The following is a 20,406-nucleotide window of genomic DNA, read 5'->3' as shown; positions in this document are numbered from 1 at the left end:
CTGTCTCCTGTGCCTGGCTTAACGCCGAACACATCCTAGGGACTCAGCAAGTGTTGGCGGATTCTAACTCTGGCAGGGGTTTGGGACAAGCCTCTTCATCTTTCTGATAGCCTGTGAGTCAAGGGAGTTGAACACCTTAATGCCTCTTTTATCTAGAGCCCCAAGAAGAAACATTATAATCTTTTGTTATGAAAAGGAAAACAAGACTCCATGGCGTGTAAGCATCCACATGCCAGGTATGGATTTCTTCCTGTAAATGTAAAGGCAGCTCAGAGAAGCGAATGAGTATGTGAGTTGGAGGAGCTTCCAGAGGCTTTCTGGAGGAGTTTGGAAAGGTAGAGAGAGGCGTATTAGAAGCTGGTAAGAGGCGTGCTGCTTTCTGCTGCTACGTCATGTTCGACTTTTTGCAACCCCATGGACTGCAGCCCGCCAGGCTCCTCTGTCTGTGGGATTTCCGCTCAGAGTACCCCCATGGCTCAGCAGATAAAGAATCCACCTGCAGCGCAGGAGACACAGGAGATGTGACTTTGATCCCTGGGTCGGAAAGATCCCCTGGAGAAGGAAATGGCGACCCGCTCCAGTATTCTTGCCTGGGGAATTCCACAAACAGAGGAGCCTGAAGGTCTACAGTCCATGGTGTCACAAAGAGTCAGACACGGCACAGGGAGAGGTAGGGGGATCTTTGGTTAAAGGAAAAAGCATAAGGCAGTTTTCCACTGGGGTAAGCAAGACAATTTAGGTGGTAAATAGTTATATGCTTGTTTTAACATGTGTTAGAAAAAAATATACAACTAGCACATCAAAGCTATGATATAAAATTTTCTTTGAAAATAAATGTATTTGTCAAAAAGCCTATTTAAGGAAAAGTTTCTAAGTAAATAAAAGTCTAGGTTGTTCCAAGGGCAAAAATCATGAGGTTGGCGTGCACACACTTGACGTTTAGGAAACCCTGTCTTAACAAAATATGTGGAATTGACAACCCGCCAAGCTAAAAGCGGGCAGCCTGACTCCTGATTTCTCAGGGAGGGATCTAAGCCAAAGTCACGCTCGGTTTTACTTTCCAGCCCTTGTGATGCTAATTTATTCAGCAACATCCAGAAAAATATGTACTGACTGGTCATCGAAGGTTGGGCCCAGTTCTGGGAGCTTGGTCCCTAGATCCTTGCCCTTGTGGAACGTGGATTCCAGCAAGAGGAGGTGCATGGTAAATAATGGTCCATCATTAGGGGACTGACTTTGAATATCAGGCGATAAAAGAGCCGTGAGAAAAAGAAAAAGCAGAGCAGAGCAAAGGAGACTGGGAGTGGCGAGAGAAGGGTTGCGTCTTAGTAGAATAATCAGGTCAGGGTGGGCTTCAGTGAGCAGTGAGACTCAAGCAAGCTGAAAGAGGGAGCCAACTGGCGATCTGAAGACTGAGTGTTCCAGGCAGAGGGAACGTGACCGAGCCAGAGGCAGGAGCTCACCAGGGGTGCTCCAGAAGAGCAGGGAGGCCCATGTAGCAGGAGCAGACGAAGCAGAGGTGAGGCTGAAGTCAGGGAGGCCACAGGGATGAGAGCATGCTGGTCACGGATGGGGTGGTGCTAATCTTACTCAGAAGGCAAGGTTTGGAGCAGAGCAATGACATGGTCTGTCTTATCTGTTAGAAGGATGATGGTAACTGCTGCATTGAAAATGAGGCAATGGTAAAAATAGACCAGTTAGGCTACTGCTGAAAACCAGGCGGAATCTGATGGTGATTAAACAAAGTTGAGTTTCCAGAGCTTCTCAGTCAAAGGATGTTAGAAAGAGCTTGTTATAGGATTTGGGCTTGTGATGGATTATTTGGGGAGGGTTCAGGGAAGTGGACTTTGCTCCAGGTTGGATGCTGTCGGCAAGCAGGGTAATCCTATGATTGGGGGTGCTAGCTGTTATCTAATTAGGAGGAAAAGGAGGAGCAGTCACCCTTACGTAAGACGGGAAAAGGGGATATTTGTCACTTTTCATGATTTGGATTACGTACTTGTTTTATCCTCTGCTCAAACACGATTAAGGAGCAGTCTTTTTTTTTTTTTTTTGGTAAAGATCCATTTGGTCTGATGCTGATGTTCTGTGACATCAGACTCAGAGAACACCACAGCCTGGCTCTGAGAACCAGGCCGGGTCCAAGGGACACCAAGGTGCACCTGTCAGGGTGGCTCTTCCCTTTCAGACCCTTTTTCCTAGAAAATGCACATGTGGGGCTTCCGTGGCAGGCCAGTGGGCAGGACTCTGCCTTCCACTGCAGGGGGCGTGGGTTTGATCCCTGGGCTGGGAACTAAGATCATGCATGCTGCAAGGTACAGCCAGAAAGCATTTCTTTGAAATGCATATGTGCGCACAGTATACAAATTCGCAGGCCATTTCAGAGGCCCCTTGCGAGTCCATGCATTGACCTTGTGCCTGAAAACCTCTGTCTCAGAGCTGGGAACTTAGCAGCCAAATCTGGAAGGTTCTCAGAGATACAAAGCAACTCTGCATCCGAGGGTTTTCCTAGTCCTGCCTGAAATCAGATGGTTTCTGCAGGTTTAATGCAATGTGAGTACCTTGTCACCAGTGGCCTGACCTTTAACTTTGACTTGAGATTCAATTATCCCTTTAGCCTCTGACTCAGAAAGAAAGGAAGTTAGGAGGAAGAAAGGAAAAAGTGAAGCAGAGAGGGTGGCGGGTAGGAAGAGATTGGAGGGAAAGAGGGACAGGGTTTTATTTAAGGACAAGAGGATAAGATGAAAGCTCCATTTCTAAGAACCTTCTGGATTCTTCTCAGCTGGCGCGGTCCCCACCCTGACAGACATGCTGGCAGAAGCCGATCTGCTCCTTGGAACATGGCGTCCACTCCTTCACTGTTTCCGTCATTATAATCAGATATGTGGTATATTGCGTTCACCATCACGAGTTATATAATCCCACAGAGAAGGCAATGGCAAGCCACTCCAGTACTATTGCCTAGAAAATCCCATGGATGGAGGAGCCTGGTGGGCTGCAGTCCGTGGGGTCACTAAGGGTCGGACACGACTGAGCGACTTCACTTTCACTTTTCACTTTCACACACTGGAGAAGGAAATGGCAACCCACTCCAGTGTTCTTGCCTGGAGAGTCCCAGGGACGGGGGAGCCTGGTGGGCTTCCGTCTATGGGGTCACACAGAGTCGGACACGACTGAAGTGACGCAGCAGCAAAATGTCCCAACCAGGAAGGACCTGGAGCTTACCTCATCCACTTCCTTCATTCTCACCTGGGAAACAGGCCCAGAGGAGCGGCTGCGGGTGGTCCCAGCGCTGCTTAGCGCGGGGCTGGGACACGAGCCCAAGGCCTCTGACTGTGCTCAGCATTCTTTCCACCATGCGGATGTGCGGAGGTTACAGAGAAATCAAGTGGGGCTCTCCGTAAAGAAGCGTTTTCTTGGAGCCAGAGCCGTTCAAAGATAAACTAGGCTCTCCAGGGGGGACCAGGTTCCCCATCAGTTCCGCCGTCCAGGGATGCTGCAGAAGCATTCAAAGTAGGAGACTGGCCCCAGTGACGTCCAGTTTCCCTGCGGCTCCGAGAGGCCGTTAACAGAAAGGAAAACATCTGTTTTCCTTCCTTAAGCCTCCATGGTCACATCTGAAAACAATTCCCACATCAGAGCATGTCTGTGAGCCTTAAGTGAGATAACACAGATCTTGCACGTGGAGTGATGAGCACAGTCCTGGCACAAGCAGTGTAATTTGCAGTTGCTAATAACACAGCCCTGGCACACGACGAGGGATGAATTCCACGAAGTTCTTGCCTGGCATCGTGCTGATTGCATTCCGTGGAGTGTCCTCTCAACATCCCACACCCATCGCGTGAGGATTGTCATCGTCTTTACTTTAGGAAGGAAACAGCTGAGGCCCCAGGAGGCTGAGTAATTTGCCCCGGGTCTCATACCTTTACAAGTGGCAGGGCCATGACTCAAATGTGCATCTTTTGGGCTCCCGGGACCCTGCTTCTAGCCTGTGAGCTGACTGTGTTTTCCCACACAGGAAGGGAGGGTAGCGTGGTCACTGTGTAAACCTGGCAAAGCTTCTGCTTCCCTGGGCCTCAGCGATGTGTGTTCACTGGAGGCGCTGAGCCATCCCTGTGCTAGGACCACAGGTGAGGCAGAGTGGGTACAGGGTACTGGGGCAGTGGGAACACTGGCGTTGCTGTAGCAAAATGAAGGAGGGTGGCACCAGAGATCAATGTCAGAGCTTTGTAAAAGCTGGAAATCAGCTTCCATGTGGAGACAACACAATTGGTAGAACTCTGAATTGACAGGTCCTCCTCCATCGCCTCAAGGATTTTAATTTGCCAGTAGAGTTGATGTTTTTTCCTTTGTGAGCTTCCTACACAGAATCATAAAGTCCTAAAGTTAAAGCCTCCCTGGAGATCATCTAATCAAGCTCTCCCCGTTTCACAGAGGAGGAATCGAGCCAGGGAAGGGCAGGGATTCCCCCAGGGTCCCACAAGGGAGTCAGGGCTGGACCAGAGCGCCAGGCTCCGCTTCCCCATAGCAGCACCTGTGGCCTGATCCCACCAGCTGGGCCAAAGGGGCAGGCGGGCAGAGTCCAGAGCCAGGGGCTGGGGTCCAGGACTCACATCGCTAGCAGCTGAGATGAGAGGAACCAGAACTGTCCTGGAAAGAGTGATTTTCGCTTGGCTGGAGTCGTGTGTGTCTACGTGTGTGTGTGTGTTGGCATTGCTGGGGGTAGGTGGAAAGAGGGGTTGAAGCTAAGACAAGGAAATCGGAGCTGAGGAAGGAATTATGTGGCTTAATAAACTTTTTTTCCAAACAGAGAATCTTTAGGAAATTAGAGTCAGGACTGAACCCTCATTTCTGAGAATAGAGAAAAGAGATGTGGCCAGGGTAGGAGAAAGCGGAGAGAAAGTGTCCTGGGTCAGCTGGGGCTTGGGGCAGGGCTGGTGGTCATTTCTCCTCCTCTTGCCAGCTCCTACCAACTCTAAAGGCAGAGGTCAAATTGTGTCTTGCTCAGTAATTAGATGCTGGGTGTGGAAATTACGGTAGCCTCTCCGTTTGACTGGGCTTCCCAGGTGGCGCTAGTGGTAAAGAACCCACCTGCCAATGCGGGAGACCTAAGAGACGCGGGTTCTATCCCTGGGTCGGGAAGAACCCCTGGAGGTGGACATAGCAACCCACTCCAGTATTCTTGCCTGGACAATCCCATGGACAGAGGAGCCCGGCGGGCTACTGTCCATAGGGTCGCAAGGAGTCAGACACGACTAAAGCAACTTAGCCTGCTCCATGTGACTACAGTGTGTGTGTGTATGTGTGTGTGTGTGTAAGAGACACAGAGAAAGAAGTGGTTACCATGGGGAAGAAGTAAGAGCTGGCCTGTGGCGGCCAGCAGGCTGCGGTCTCTAAGTCACACAGCTTCCTATGCGTCTGTTCTCTGTTTTGGAAGCAAGGTAGTCATTTCAGCCCACCCAATGTACAGGGTTGTTGCAGGATGAAATCAGATTAAACAAGTGAGAGAACTTTTAAGCCGTAGAATTTTGAACAAACGTGGTTAATGGCATAATAATCAAAAGCATCTTTGTGTGAAGATACCACCAGCAAAGACTGCCTGGTGAGCTTTTAAAAGACTAAGAGAGGGTCTGCTATCTTCATCGTCCCCAGAGCGTCAGATTTTCCAGTTAGAGCTTCATTCCTTTGGCTCTGCAGGCTGGCAGTCTTACAGCAGGATTTTCAAAGTGCTGAAATACGCATTCTCAGTCACCACCTCAGACCGACTGAATCAGAAACTCTAGAAGTGAGTACTGAAATCTATATTTTAAACATCTTCAGGAAAATATCATAGGTATATTAAAATTAAAGAAGTATTGTCTAGAGCTCGTGAAAATGCAGAGTCTACTTTCGTAGGTCTGGGGTGGCTGGGGACTCCGAATCTCCCGGGTGATGCCTGTGGTGCTGGGTCTTGGACCTAACAAGGTTCCAGATTGCTCCATAAAATCAGGGATTCCCGCATGAATGGAAGCAACTGTTGATCAGCCAGCACTTTAGTTGAGAACAATTGTGCCCAAGGCCTTGCAGAAAACTCCGAGGGATTCTGGGGACAAGAGAAACACAGAGCTTCAAACAGAAAGAGGTCTTGAGAAAAAAGAGGAGGGAGGAGGTGCTAAAAGAAAACTAAATCGCCTTTGTAGAATGTGGCCCGAGCAGGTCTGGGCGTCAATCCTTTTACCTGCCAAGAGCCTGCTGTGTTAGGCACTGTGGTATGTTCTCACATTCATCCCCTTAATGAATCCACAAACAACCCCATGAGTTTGGTACAGAGGAATAAACCAAGGAAAAAGAGGTTAAATAACCTGCCCCAATAAGTGGTGGAGCAGGGATTTAGAATTCAGGCAGGCGGACTCATTAGCACTAATTCTGCCTCAAATTTGGTCTCTGCCCTCAGGAAGCTTACAGTCCCGTGAGGAATGTGGGTGAGGATTGATAAAACGACCACACCTGGCTGATGCCCGTCTGGTCCTGTATTTTGAGGACCTTGCATGCAACTGCTACTTTAGCTCTTGAAGTTTTTCTTAGAGGCCCGGCAAGGCACAAACGCCCGGACCTGGCTGTGCGTTAAAGTGCCTGAGCCAGGTCTCTGAGCTCCTATAGGCAGGCGTATAGTAGAGGGACTCGTATTTCCCGGCGTTCAGCGTCCCGAGCAGGAAAGCTCCCGCCCAGGAGCAGCCGAGGCAAAGGGGCCTCCAGAACTGAGTACGAGCCCCACTCCGTGTCCTCAGCCTCTCGCCCCTCACAGCTCCCCAGGCCTGCCTCTAGGGCAGCCTCGCTGTGCTGAAGGGCGAGGTGCTTCTACCCAGGCCCGCCCCAGGCAGGCCTGCAAAGGCCAGGCGGTCACCCCTGCAGTCAGGCGCTGGGGAGGGGCCGGCCGGCTGCTTGATCACTGCTGTCGCGGCCACCGAAGGCCCAACCCCAGCTCCGACTTGCCCCCACCCCCATTTCTAGCACATGCCCTTTCTCCCGCCCTCCCCCGCACACCAGAAATCACTGCCTTGGCACTGGGGATTCAGAAGGATGCCTAACAAATGAACACTGACCCAACATCTTGGCAAACCTATTTGACGATACATTCCAAGAGCCAAGATGTGTTTACATCCCTTGATCCAGTAATCTTCCTCCTGCTGGATTATTTATATAAATTCCCAAAAGTAGGGGGAGAAAAAAGTTCATACACAAAGATCGTCTGTGCAGGATTATTTATTCAGTAAATATTTACGGAGTTATTTCTATGTGCCAGACACAGTTCTAGATGGTGTAATCAAGATAAACAAGGTCCCTGCTTTCCTAGGGATTCTGGGGAGAAGGACAATAAATATCCACATAAATGAGAAAAATAATCTATTTACTAAATTCTCTGCAGGGAATTAAAGGTCAGCAACGGAGAAAAACCGAGTGCCTGCTCTTGACGGGGTGGTCGGGGTTCTCTTTTGTTGTCATTGTCCAGTCGCTAAATTGTGTCCGGCTCTTTGCGACCCCATGGACTGCAGCACGCCAGCTTGCCTGTCCTTCACCATCTCCCAAAGTTTGCTCAAACCCATGTCCATCGAGTCGGTGATGCCATCCAATCATCTCATCCTCTGTCGTCCCCTTCTCCTGCCCTCAATCTTTCCCAGCATCAGGGTCTTTTCCAATGAGTCAGCTCTTCACATCAGGTGGCCAGAGTATTGGAGCTTCAGCTTCATCATCAGTCATTTCAGTGAATATTCAGGGTTGATTTTCTTTTGGATTGACTGGTTTGATGATGGGGTGGTCAGGGAAGTTCTCTTCAGTTCAGTTAAGTCGCTCAGTCGTGTCGGACTCTCCGCGACCCCATGAATCACAGCACGCCAGGCCTCCCTGTCCATCACCAACTCCCGGAGTTCACTCAAACTCATGTCCACAGAGTTGGTGATGCCATCCAGCCATCTCATTCTCCGTCGTCCCCTTCTCCTCCCGCCCCCAAACTTTCCCAGCATCAGTCTTTTCCAGTGAGTCAACTCGTCGCATGAGGTGGCCAAAGTATTGCAGTTTCAGCTTTAGCATCAGTCCCTCCAATGAACACCCAGGATTGATCTCCTCTAGAATGGACTGGTTGGATCTCCTTGCAGTATAAGGGACTCTCAAGAGTCTTCTCCAACATCACAGTTCAAAAGCATCGATTCTTTGGCGATCAACTTTCTTCACAGTCCAACTCTCACATCCATACATGACCACGGGAAAAACCATAGCCTTGACTAGACGGACCTTGGTTGGCAAAGTAATGTCTCTGCTTTTTAATATACTATCAAGGTTGGTCATAACTTTCCTTCCAAGGAGCAAGCGTCTTTTAATTTCATGGCTGCAATCAGCATCTGCAGTGATTTTGGAGCCCAAAAAAATAAAGTCTGACACTGTTTCCACTGTTTTTCCATCTATTTCCCATGAAATGATGGGACCAGATGCCATGATCTTTGTTTTCTGAATGTTGAGCTTCAAGCCAACCTTTTAACTCTCCTCTTTCACTTTCATCAAGAGGCTTTTGAGTTCCTCTTCACTTTCTGCCATAAGGGTGGTGTCATCTGCATATCTGAGGTTATTGATATTTCTCCCAGCAATCTTGATTCCAGCTTGTGCTTCTTCCAGCCCAGCGTTCCTCATGATGTACTCTGCATATAAGTTAAATAAGCAAGGTGACAATATACAACCTTGACGTACACCTTTTCCTATTTGGAACCGGTCTGTTGTTCCATGTCCAGTTCTAACTGTTGCTTCCTGACCTGCATACAGGTTTCTCAAGAGGCAGGTCAGGTGGTCTGGGATTCCCATCTCTTTCAGAATGTTCCACAGTTTATTGTGATCCACACAGTCAAAGGCTTTGGCATAGTCAATGAAGCAGAAATAGATGTTTTCCTGAAACTCTCTTGCTTTCTCCATGATCCAGCGGATGTTGGCAATTTGATCTCTGGTGCCTCTGCCTTTTCTAAAACCTGCTTGAACATCTGGGAGTTCACGGTTTACATACTGCTGAAGCCTGGCTTGGAGAATTTTGAGCATGACTTTACTAGCGTGTGAGATGAGTGCAATTGTACGGTAGTTTGAGCATTCTTTGGCATTGCCTTTCTTTGGGATTGGAATGAAGACTGACCTCTTCCAGTCCTGTGGCCACTGCTGAGTTTTCCAAATCTGCTGGCATATTGAGTGCAGCACTTTCACAGCATCATCTTTCAAGACTTGAAATAGCTCAACTGGAATTCCATCACCTCCACTAGCTTTGTTCATAGTGATGCTTTCTAAGGCCCACTTGACTTCACATTCCAAGATGTCTGGCTCTAGGTCAGTGATCACGTTATCGTGACTATCTTGGTCGTGAAGATCTTTTTTGTACAGTTCTTCTGTGTATTCCTGCCACCTCTTCTTAATATCTTCTGCTTCTGTTAGGTCCCTACCATTTCTGTCCTTTATCGAGCCCATCTTTGCATGAAATGTTCCCTTGAATCTCTAATTTTCTTGAAGAGGTCTCTTGTTTTGCCTATTATGTTGTTTTCCTCTATTTCTTTGCATTGATCACTGAGGAAGTCTTTCTTATCTCTCCTTGCTATTCTTTGGAACTCTGCATTCAGATGCTTATATCTTTGCTTTTCTCCTTTGCTTTTCGCCTCTCATCTTTTCACAGCTATCTGTAAGGCCTCCTCAGACAGCCATTTCGCTCTTTTGCATTTCTTTTCCATGGGGATGGTCTCGGTCCCTGTCTCCTGTACAATGTCACGAACCTCTTAGATGTCACTAAAGAAGATGTTTAAGCTGAGATTCTCAGACAAGAAGGGGTGGTCACACAAAGACCTAGAGATCATTCCAGAAAGGAGGCCAGTGACCCAGGGAACTGCAAGCAGACTGCTGTGGCTGGATCAAAGCAGGCAAGTGACGGGAAGTGAGGTCAGAGGACGGGAGGGACCAGATCAATAGGATTTTGTAAGCACGAGTGAGGTGTTTGGATTTGGTTCAGTAGAGAGCAGTGAACAAAGCAGGTAAGACCACATGACAGATAAACAGGGGGAGGGGAGGGAGATCAGCTCAGAGCGACTGCAGCTGTCTTGGCGAGAAGCGAAAGCAGCTTCAGCCAGAATGGTCGAAATGAAGCGATGCGCATGGATCTGGGACATTTTTGGAGCTAGGGCTGAAAGAGTTTGCTGGAGGAGTTGGGACGGGGTGGTGAGAGCACAGGACTCGAGGTTTACTCAGGGGTTCTTGGCTCGAGCTGCTGCAGGTGCCATTTACACGCCTGGGGGAAGCAGGAGAAAATGCAAATTTAGGAAAATGAGAAAGGAAGATGGTGCAGGTTGAACTGTGTCTCCCCTCAAAGACCCGTTGGCATCCTCCCCTACCCAGCACCTCAAAATGGAAATAGGGTTGGAAATAGGATGGTTGCAGGGGTCATTAATCCAGGTAAGATGAGGTCATACTGGAGTAGGGTGGGTCTCTCCTCTAACGTGACTGGGGTCCTTAAAAGAAACACACAGACTCTAGAAGGAAGCCAGCCACGTGGAGAACTTGATTGGCAGGCATAGTAACCAGCAGGAAAGGCGCTTGGATATTGAGTCCCTCCACCTGTGGTTGTGAGGCGCCTTCAGATCTCTACTAGGTCAGGATATGAAGCCTGAGACACAGCTGACCTTTCAGGCAACAGTTAAGTGGCTTTACCTGAGGGGCGCACAGGGACTTCATTGTTTGGAAGTGATAAGAGAAAATACCACCAATTAGAAAAATATGATGGAAGACAACAACCCATTTACAATGGCAAACGTAATCAATACCTAGAGTGAAGAAGACTTGAAGTATATGATCATAATCACCTTCCCTTTGTCTCCCACCACGCTCTATACATGTGTTCACAGGAACGGGAGAGAAGCCCTTTTCCTGACCTTTGATAAAAATTCACACATCTTACGACTTTTCTAATCATCTGCTCATTCTTAGGACATAGAAAATTCCTGTGGTCCCTTCAGTCACTCAACAAACTCTGTTTATAAATCAGTCCCATACAAAAGCAAAATCCAAACTTGATTTAAAGTCCAATCTTTTCTCCCAGTCAGGGCTTGCTGCAGCTGGGGCCACTATAGCTGGGAATGGGGGCATGGACCCCTGACCTCGGATCCCTCCAGGGCTAAGGGTCGGCAGCGAGGAGAGGAGAGGAAGGGGAGCAGGAGAGATCGCACCCGACAGTCCTGTGCTAGATGGCTTTCTTCGGCTGCACTGGTCTCTGCTGCAGCGCACCAGCGTCTGTCGCTGGGGCCCACAGGCTCCAGAGCAAGCAGGCTCAGTAGCTGCAGCGCACAGGTTTAGTTGGCCTGCAACACGTGGGATCTCAGTTCCCTGACCAGGGATAGAACCCGTGTCTCCGGCATCGAAAGGTGGATTCTTAACCCCTGGACCACCAGGGAAGGCCTGTCTTAAGCTGGTGTTAAAGCTGACTTTCACATGGGCACATCCAAGCTCTGAGGACCTCACACCCTTACACAAGTACCACATGATCTTGTATCCCACGGGTCAGCCCTTCTGAAGCCCTAAGAATCAATGGTCCCGTCCCCCTGCTGGACAGACCAGAGAGGCCTTCACGTCAGTCCTTCCGGAGCCTGCCCCTTGTCCAGTCAACGGGAGTGGCATCCTGTGCGTAAGCCAGCTTTGGGAGTTCAGGCTGATCCGAGAGTAGCGTCTCTTCCTCGTCTTGTTTGTCTAAGATGACACCCAGCTCTCATCTCCTCAGTGTCTCCGGTGGCTGTCAGGTGAGCCCATGTGCCCCCCATCTCTAACCCCTGTGGACACGTCTTACACTCTACAAGTAGACTGCGTAGAGTTCTTCTCTCTTGACTTGAGAAGCAGCTCTCTCCAACACATTCCATCTTCATTCAACCCTAATATCCTAATGAAAGAACAGGGGGCCTCCCAGATGGCTCTAGTGGTAAAGAACCCACCTGCCAATGCATGAGACCATCCCTGGGTTGGGAAGGTCCCCTGGAGAAAGGCATGGCAACCCACTCCAGTAGTCATACCTGAAGAATCCCATGGACATGATGAGAGGATAAAGAATCTCAGGGATCTTTCTACAGCACCCTGCCTCCAGGCAGTGCACCCCACCGCACACATGCTTTCCTAGTGTCTCAGATGGTTAGGCTGCTGCCGGCATTCGTTAGCACAAGGCAAGGTGGTTCCCACTGGGCACAGTGGAGAAGGCTCCATAAAGAAGGCAACTTCTTAGCTGGCTCTTAAAGAATGGCTGAGATCAGGACAAGCCAAAGTGCAGTCTTAGTAAGGAGAGCACATGCCGAGCAGGAAACAGAAGGAAGTGCGCGCAGAGACCCCGGGGCGGTTTCCTTCAGTGAAACACACAGAGGATAAGGCCAAGCCGGACCAAAGGTGAACAAAACCAGGGATCTGGATTTTTTCCTGCCGGAAGTGAGAAGTTTTGGAAGATTTGGAAAGGGCAGCAGGATGGAGGGCTGGGAAGGGCAATGACTAATTCTCGGTGAAATGTGTTCTTCATTTCCTTGAGTCATTAACTAGGGCCCCATTAAGAAGAAAAACAAAACAAAAACCTTCCAGGACCTGCTTTCTTTTCCAGGAAAACCCTTACCCTTTGGAACCTCTCACAAGTTCAGTTTATAAAGACATCCAATCCTGTTTTCCCTGTTAGTTAAGGGGCCTTGGCACAGCTGCCAGGACCCTCCTCCAAGCCCTGGATTTCTCAGCTTGAAGCCTGATGGGGCCGGTCAACCTGTCTCCCCAGGGTGCCCAACACTGCCCTCTGGAAGGGGCTGAGGAGAAGGGCTTCCCTCTATGAGCAGAAGGGCCACGGAAACCTTGCCTTGACGAGCCCAGCCACAAAGGCCCCGCCTTGGGCCCTCGGGAGCCAAATCGGAAAAATCCAGAAGGCTGCACAGCCAAGAAAACAGCGGGTTTGGATGCAATCCCAGCTCTCCCCTCTTTTCTGATCTTGAGACCTCACTGAGCTCTTCATCTGTAAAATGGAAACACCACTACCTGCCTCACAAGGTTGCTGGGAGGATGAAACGAGAGGTTGTTGGCACAGCTGGCACACGGCGGATGCTCAGCACGTCTCCCCCATCCTTCCCCAGCATCTCTGTGCCTCGGTTTCCCCGCCCACTAAACATGGTGGGGATTCAAGGAGGAGGTTGAATCTGAACAGGTTCCCAACCTCTGCCATCTGTTCCACATACAGGCCCCAGGGACAGCAGAGGGCCTTTCTCTGCCATGTCTGAGCTCTGGGAGCTCTTTCTTCTATTATTTTCCGAAAAAAATCACAAACCACTTAGTAGTGGCACACACTCAGAATGAGTCCAGCCCCGCCCCCGAGCCCCTCTTCCCAGTACTGCCACCTTACTCAGTTTCCCCGTCTGGAAAGCAGTTGAAACTGAACAGGTAACCCCTCAGGAACGGCCCACTAGGTTGGGAAGACAATGCCCAGCAGAGGGCGCTTTGAGTGTGACCTCCTGGCCGGGGCCCTGGGGAAAGGCACCCAGCCAAGAAAAATTCTAGTGGAAAAATCGAAGAAAGGATTCCAGGTTTATGAGTCCCAGACTTTGAAAAACAGAACTGCTGAGTTGTCTCCTGAGTTAGGGGAAAAGAACACCACAGCAGCCTCAAGGTTTCCAGGAAACAATTTGTGAAGGCTTTGGGCAAAGCTGGGGAACTGGGGAGGCCTGTTGGGCGGTGGGAGATGGGGGTGGGTACGTGCCTCTGGGAGTGCTCCCTGAGTGGTAAGGTCCTCCTGGGCAGTTCTGGGGATGGGCTTACGTGACTGTGGGTTTACGTGACTGTGGGTTTACATGTGCTTGCATCCATGTGCATTTGTATGCCTGTAGGCAATCCCACAGGTATTTATTGAACACCTTCTATACTCTGTTGGGTGATGAGGATGCAACAGCAAATGAAGCACAGCCCCTGAACTCAGAGCTGAGTTTACTGAGAGGAGCAGAGTAGCCGGCATTCCAGCTCAGTCGCAGGCTTCCCTGAAGGCTCAGCAGGTAAGGAACCTGCCTGCAATGCAGGAGACACAGAAGACGTGGGGTTTGATCCCTGGGTTGGGAAGATTCCCTGGAGGAAGAAATGGCAACCCGCTCCAGTGCCTTTGCTGGAGAGTCCCATGGACGGAGGAGCCTGGTTGCAGAGTTGCACGCAGACATCCTGGAGGTGAGTGGGCAGCTAACACCAGGCTGTCACCAGTGACGTGGCCCTGGAGACCACTGATGCTTAGTCTCCTTAGCTGGAAAGTGGACATCCTAGGAGACAGCAAGCGTGTGCAGATGTTGGGTGACTCCTATTGGTCGTGCACAAGGTCTGCACCTGGATAAGCATACACAGTGTGGGCAGTCCCAGTGAGCTCCGTGCGGGGCATTAGCTCACCTGTTTAGGCCGTGTGTGTGATGTGCCAGGCTCTACCAGAGGTTGCATATCGTGGCCCTCAGATACGGTTTTTGAGGATGCTCATTTGGTTAGGATTTGGCTTTGGGGAGCATTCTAAAAATCAAGCTATTACACGTAAAAATCCAGATTTACAATTTCTCTAGAAACCTTGCAAGATCTGGCCATCCTGCGAGCATCTGCATGTGTGTGCCTGTATGCCATGGTTCTGCTTCGCAGAGATGTGTCCTTTCCAGGAGCACCCTCCCCCTGGCCAGCCTCCAGGCCTGTCCTTGGAGGGACTCCAGGGCGGCTTGGGAGCACTCGTGTGCAGACACGTTCTCTGTGAACGGAGAGGCAGGACCCAGAGAGAGCTGGTGCCAGGCCCTGGCCTCCCCAGGCAGCTCCGGTTTCAGTAATCAGAGGGGCTGAAGAGGCCTGAGGGCCCTCCCCACGGCCCTCTGTCTGTATAGCTGGACGCTGGTTACAGAAGAGAGCAACCAAGGATGGGAGCCAGACAGACTAGCTTTTCTTGTGTATTATTTGATTTTGCATTTTAAATATTCCTGCATTCTAGCTCCAAAACGCTTAAGGCAATGATCTCCGCAGAAAATGTGGCTAAATGTCTACACTATGGTTCTTCTAAAAATGAGCAAATAGATTCATGGTAGAAGTGAAAACTGTTAATTACATTTGTGGAGGCCACAGATGTGAAAGACAGGATGAATATTTTCCTAACATTCCTGGATCCTCTTATGATGGCTAATCAGTCTCTCTTAACAGATATTTCCTAGGGTGTGAGACAGGCTGAACACGAGGGGCCTACAAAGATGGATACGCCCTGCTCTCTGGCCCTGGGAAACCAGTTTTGTGGAGAGACAGCCCAGGAGAAATGAATGCAGAAAGAAGAAAGGACCGAGGCATCTGGGGACAAAGGCCATCAGAACGTGAAGGAAGATGCCCCTGAGACTCTGACTCGCCGTGCAGCTCTTTCCCCACCTGAGCCCCCGTTTCCCCATTTCTAGACAAGAAGCTCGAAGAGATGAGTAAGCGTCAGCTCCGCGTAGTCACGATCCGAGCCTCGAGCTTGGGTATCCTTTGAGGGAACACAGCTTGCAGCCCTGGTTCATAGCCCCTTACTCCCTGCCCCATGTTCTTGGGCTGTAAATTCATCTAGCTTGAGCTCTGAAAGAAACTCATCAGGCTTTTCATATTGCTTTGTCTGGGGGAAAAAAAAATTGTGTCTGGAGTTCAAAAATATGTCTGGAGTCCAAAAAAACCAGGCATCTGGTGGAAGCTTCTAGCATCCATTATAGACGTTCGTGGTCTGAGTGGGGAGAGCAGCCCCTCAACAGGTGGGAGGGTTGCACCCCTCCCCCAGAGCCAGTTTGAATGGCTAAGGAATTTGCCCTGAAGGGTTGCTCTGAGGTCAGTCACACACTGTGCAGATGGGAAGAATGAGGTCCAAAAACGGAGCAGAGCTTCCCCACTGTCCTGAAATCAACGACAGAGGCAGGTCTCCTGATTCCTGAGTACGAGCTTTGCTCACACACTGATTTTTCTCTCTCAGGTTGAGTCGTCAGGACAAAATGAGGGAAGGATCCCCAGGCTTATCCCTCCTCAGGCAGATGTCGACTGCTTTGCAGCTAGGACATCGAGTCATTCCTGTTTCTCCTGAGCCAAGAGCCCGGGAAACCCACCCTCTCAAAAGTATGAAGAGCAATAATTCTGTAGCCCAGCAAAAGGCCTTGGAGGTCCCAGCATCCACCTTCAGAAGCATCTGTAATTGTCAAGAGTCCCTGAAAGAAGGGATCTGACACATAGAAAAACCAGCTTCGTAGAACGAGGCCCCCGGGTGTCCAGAGACGGCGACGAGAAGCAGCGAGTAGACTATTGCAGACCCAAGCTGCCTGGCTCCCTCACCACTGGCCTCATCAGAGCCTGTGAACATCAAAGCGGCCTCCGCCAGGCTCCTTGCCTGGACACAGTACCATCCCTGTGAGTGTCATTGGCACCCCCGTCACAAATGGGAATCTCCACGGCACTCTCAAAGCAGCCAGTCCCACAAATAGTTGGAAATCCCCTAGGGACAGCTCTGGAGCCTACAATTCAAAGAATTTCTGAGGTGATTTGTTTCTTTCCTTAAAATTTGGAAGTCTGTTGAGATAGGAAAAATCACTAGGCATAGAATCTCCTTTCAGAGAAGAACCCCAAATTTCTTATCAAATTTTCACTAGAATGCTATTTTTAATTTCATAACACCCTAAAAAATCAGGCCAAAGATACGTAATATTTTGTGACGATGGTGAGATCATCATTAATGATTATTATCTCAAGTAAAAATGATTATGGATGGTGTCTTGAGTATTAGCCATTGATTGAACAAATGTTTATTGATTGCCTCCTCTGTGCTGAGTCAGGGGGAAAGACAACAAAGGAATCAGACACAGCTTTACTTTAATACCTTTAATTCATTTAATTTATTATATTAATATAATTCACAAATTCTAGTGGTACAGGAAAAAAAGACCTGTAAACAAGCGTAGTTTATAAATTGCCACTTATAACGATTATAGAAAGAACAAGATGGAGAGTAACAGAAGGAAATTGGGACATTTTAAATCATCACATCAAAGCAAAGGTGTCCTATAGGCTAAAGATTTTACAAGATCATTTGGTAGATTGTTTGATTGTTGATATCAGCTGTATATGAGTTACCATGGGGAGGTGCTTAACTTGGGTTGAGGAACTCAGGACCATTTGCTCTTCTAATCTATCAATACTAGATGACTGATAACCTGTAATCATCTGTCTAATTAAATTTCCTGGTCCAGGAATCAGAAGTTTTCAGAGGAGGTACAGATGATGTTAGCAGGAGAGCTGTTCACTAATTGTTTTTAACTAAAGACAGGGTCAGGGACAAAGCCTGCAGCTGGCGATGAAAAGAAGGAATATAGCGGCAGAAAGGGGGATGTCTGGCATTTAGGAGTAGAGGAAGCAGTAGCCTATTCTGGGCCCCCCGCTTTAAGGGTTGACAAGCAGAAACAGGACCGCCCCTAGCAGTCCAGTGGTTAAGACTCTGCTTCCACTGCAGGGGGCACAGGTCTGATCCCTAGTCAGGGAGTCAGCATATACTTAATACGCTCAGTCACGTCCAACTCTGCTGCTTCCCAAGTGACACGGTGATAAAGAATCTGCCTGCTGGTGCAGGAAACACACAAGATGCAGGTTCGATCCCTAAATCAGGAAGATCCTCCAGAGTAGGAAATGGCAACCCATTCCAGTATTCTTGCCTGGAAAATTCCATGGACAAAGGAGCCTGGCAGTCTGCAACCCATGTAGTGGCAAAGAGCTGGACATGACTGAGCTCCGCCCCGGCCACCCTGCGCACACGCGTGCACACGCACAAACGAGCCACATGGACGACTGGCATTAGGAGAATGGACACACTCGGTGCATTCACCTCTAGGAGCCAGCTGTCACGAGACCAGCAGCCCGGGCTGCCTCATTTCCTGCTATAACCTGGGGCCTGGCTTCTGGAAAGGAGAAAACAGTGTTCTCACCTCTTCTTGATGATATCAGTAAGTGGAGCAAGGCATGTGATGTGCTCAGATGAGAGCAGTGTCACAGTAACTCATGCTAAATCACGTGTAACTGCTGCTGTTGTCACTGCTGTTTTTACCAGGACCACCAACCTCAATCCTCCAAATGCTTAGGCTCCAGTCTCGTCCTGCCCTCCCACCCTCTGGAAGGGTAATGACCCTGGCAATGCAATCTCTTCCTCCTCCGATGCCCATCAGGACTATAACACCTGGAAATGCTCAGTTGTTGGGGAAAAAAAAGTTCGAATGGTTGGGACAGCAGAGGCAAGACAGCTCAAGAGAGAATCCCAGTTTCCACCTCTGGGATCTGAGAGTACTTGTTAGGTCCACCATTTTTAAACCATGTTCCTAGAGCCTACAGGTCAGGATGGGGATGAAAGAAGTCCAAGGCACAGACTCCTAGCTGTCTGCTTCACTTAACAGAAAATCCGTGCTTCTAGCTGGTTTGTAGGTTTAGGCTCTGGGCTTCCCATGTAGCGCTAGCTGTAAAGAACTGGCCTGCCAGTGCAGGAGACGTGAGAGACGTGGATTTGATCCCTGGGTGGGGAAGATCCCCTAGAGGAGGGCATGGCAACTCACTCCAGTATTCCTGCTTGGGGAATCCCATGGACAGAGGAGCCTGGTGGACTACAGTCCATGGGGTCTTCAGAGAGTTGGACACGACTGAAGTGACTTAGCATGCATCCTTGGGCTCTAGGTGAAAAAGCATTTGAAGACAGTCTCACAGCTAATACAAGTTTTGAGATAACCCACGGCATTCCACCCAGGTCATTTTCCACTTAAAAAACAAAAACAACACTATGGACTATGATTTGTTGAACTATTGCTTAAGCATTCATTTATTCATCTACTCTCCCCCAAAACTGCTTTAGTGACAGGGAAAAAAACACACACAAATGTCCTGACTCCTAGTCCAGCGCTCATTCCAAAAGATAAATATATCCTCCAAAATATGTATACAGGTTTCAGCTGGCGGGGGGCAGAGAGAAGGAAGACACGATTTCATTCCAGTACTAAATTGTCAGTGCCTTATCAGTTTTCACCATTTTTCGATTCTACCTCTTAGAAGGGATGAAAAGTCTCTCCTCTAGGAAACAGGGCAGGCCAAGGAGGTGATCAGACACTTAGGGGGCTTGTCATCCGTCTCTACCACCTTCAATGCAGAACGGCGCAAAAAACTTTAATTTCCCAGAGTCCTCCTAACTGAAGGAGCCACAAGCTTAAAAGGCTACAAGGCTAGCAGGCAACCTCAAGGTCAAGAGTCTGACAGCTAAAGGACAGGGGGAAGACTGGAAAACGGAAACCGTCTGGTGCCTCTCAGAACAAGCAGAGCAGATAGGGATGTGGGAGGCACGCTGAGGCTCAGACACCCCCTTACTTCCCTGTGTGTGCTTTCTTGTTCCCAGTCGTGGCCCCAGGCTCATACCACCAGATCTTAGGCCTTAGCCACATGCACTTTTCTTCTTCAACTTAATTTTGGAATTTTTTTTTTTTCTACTGGGTAGAGATGAGTGGTCTCCAAAAGGTTTTGATTCCTTTCTGAGTCATGTTCAGCCTCATTGGGCTCTGCTTTCAATTTGCCGCTCCCTGATGGCTCAGAGGTCCCCCTGGTGATGCCCCCTCTATTTCAAGAGCCCCCAAAAATAAGTCGAGTGACTACAGATGAGTTTTTGGTACTTTCCAAAATTAAACTATTTCCCTTGGTAAATTTCCACCAAATGAGCTCATTAATCTGAAAACAGGATGTGGCACATGCAGAGTGCCGTCAGGCTGACTGCTCACTGACGCTGGCTTGGTGCAGAGAGGAAGGGGTGGGTGGGACAGAGATGGGACCAGACAATGGCTTTAGAGGCCCCAAAGCCTTCACGGATTGCACTGAGAACCAAGGAGTTTTGAAATCAGAGACTCCAAGCTCTAAATCCTTTTCTCTTAGAACTGAGAGTGACCACAGAAGCCACCTCTGGTCAATGTCCCACAGATTGCCAACCTGGAGGCCCCTGTGACCCTCAGCTTGTCTGCAGGTAGGCGTCTCCCCTCCAGGAAGGACTGGAGGCCCTCCTTTCTCCAGGAGGACGGTCCTGCAGCATCCGCAGAAGTTGGGAGTTCTGCCCTAGGTGAGCTAGAGGCTTAAACACATCCCAGGTTAAAAACAAACCAAACCAAAGAAGTAACACACAGTTCCCAACTCCAGCTGGGTGTCAGGACAAAAAAATGAGATCCTAACGTGTAGAGAATGTAATGGATGGCTCTGGGTAAGGAAAACAAAACCAGCAAGTAGGCAGGCTCACTCGGTCCTCAGCTAACAATCCTGCAGATATTGATGGAGGAGCCTTTATCAAATTCGCAAAAATAAAGGTTGTATATTTAAACAAAAATTCTATCCCAA

General features: G+C 49.2%; 1 long non-coding RNA gene across 1 annotated transcript; it reads left to right on the top strand.

Annotated features, from left to right (window-relative positions):
- The first annotated feature begins 13,884 nt into the window (after positions 1-13,884).
- On the top strand, positions 13,885-16,764 carry LOC129557437 (uncharacterized). The gene is made up of 3 exons (XR_008686204.2): positions 13,885-14,042; positions 15,202-15,464; positions 15,989-16,764. It is a non-coding gene; the product is annotated as an uncharacterized LOC129557437 (long non-coding RNA).
- Positions 16,765-20,406: the final 3,642 nt, after the last annotated feature.

This window comes from Moschus berezovskii, chromosome 7 (assembly GCF_049115385.1).
Source record: "Moschus berezovskii isolate FMDL1 chromosome 7, NW_MosBer_1.0, whole genome shotgun sequence".
NCBI lineage: Eukaryota > Metazoa > Chordata > Mammalia > Artiodactyla > Moschidae > Moschus > Moschus berezovskii.
The sequence above is the reverse complement of the archived record's forward strand: the minus strand, read 5'-3'. Positions and strand labels throughout refer to the sequence as shown.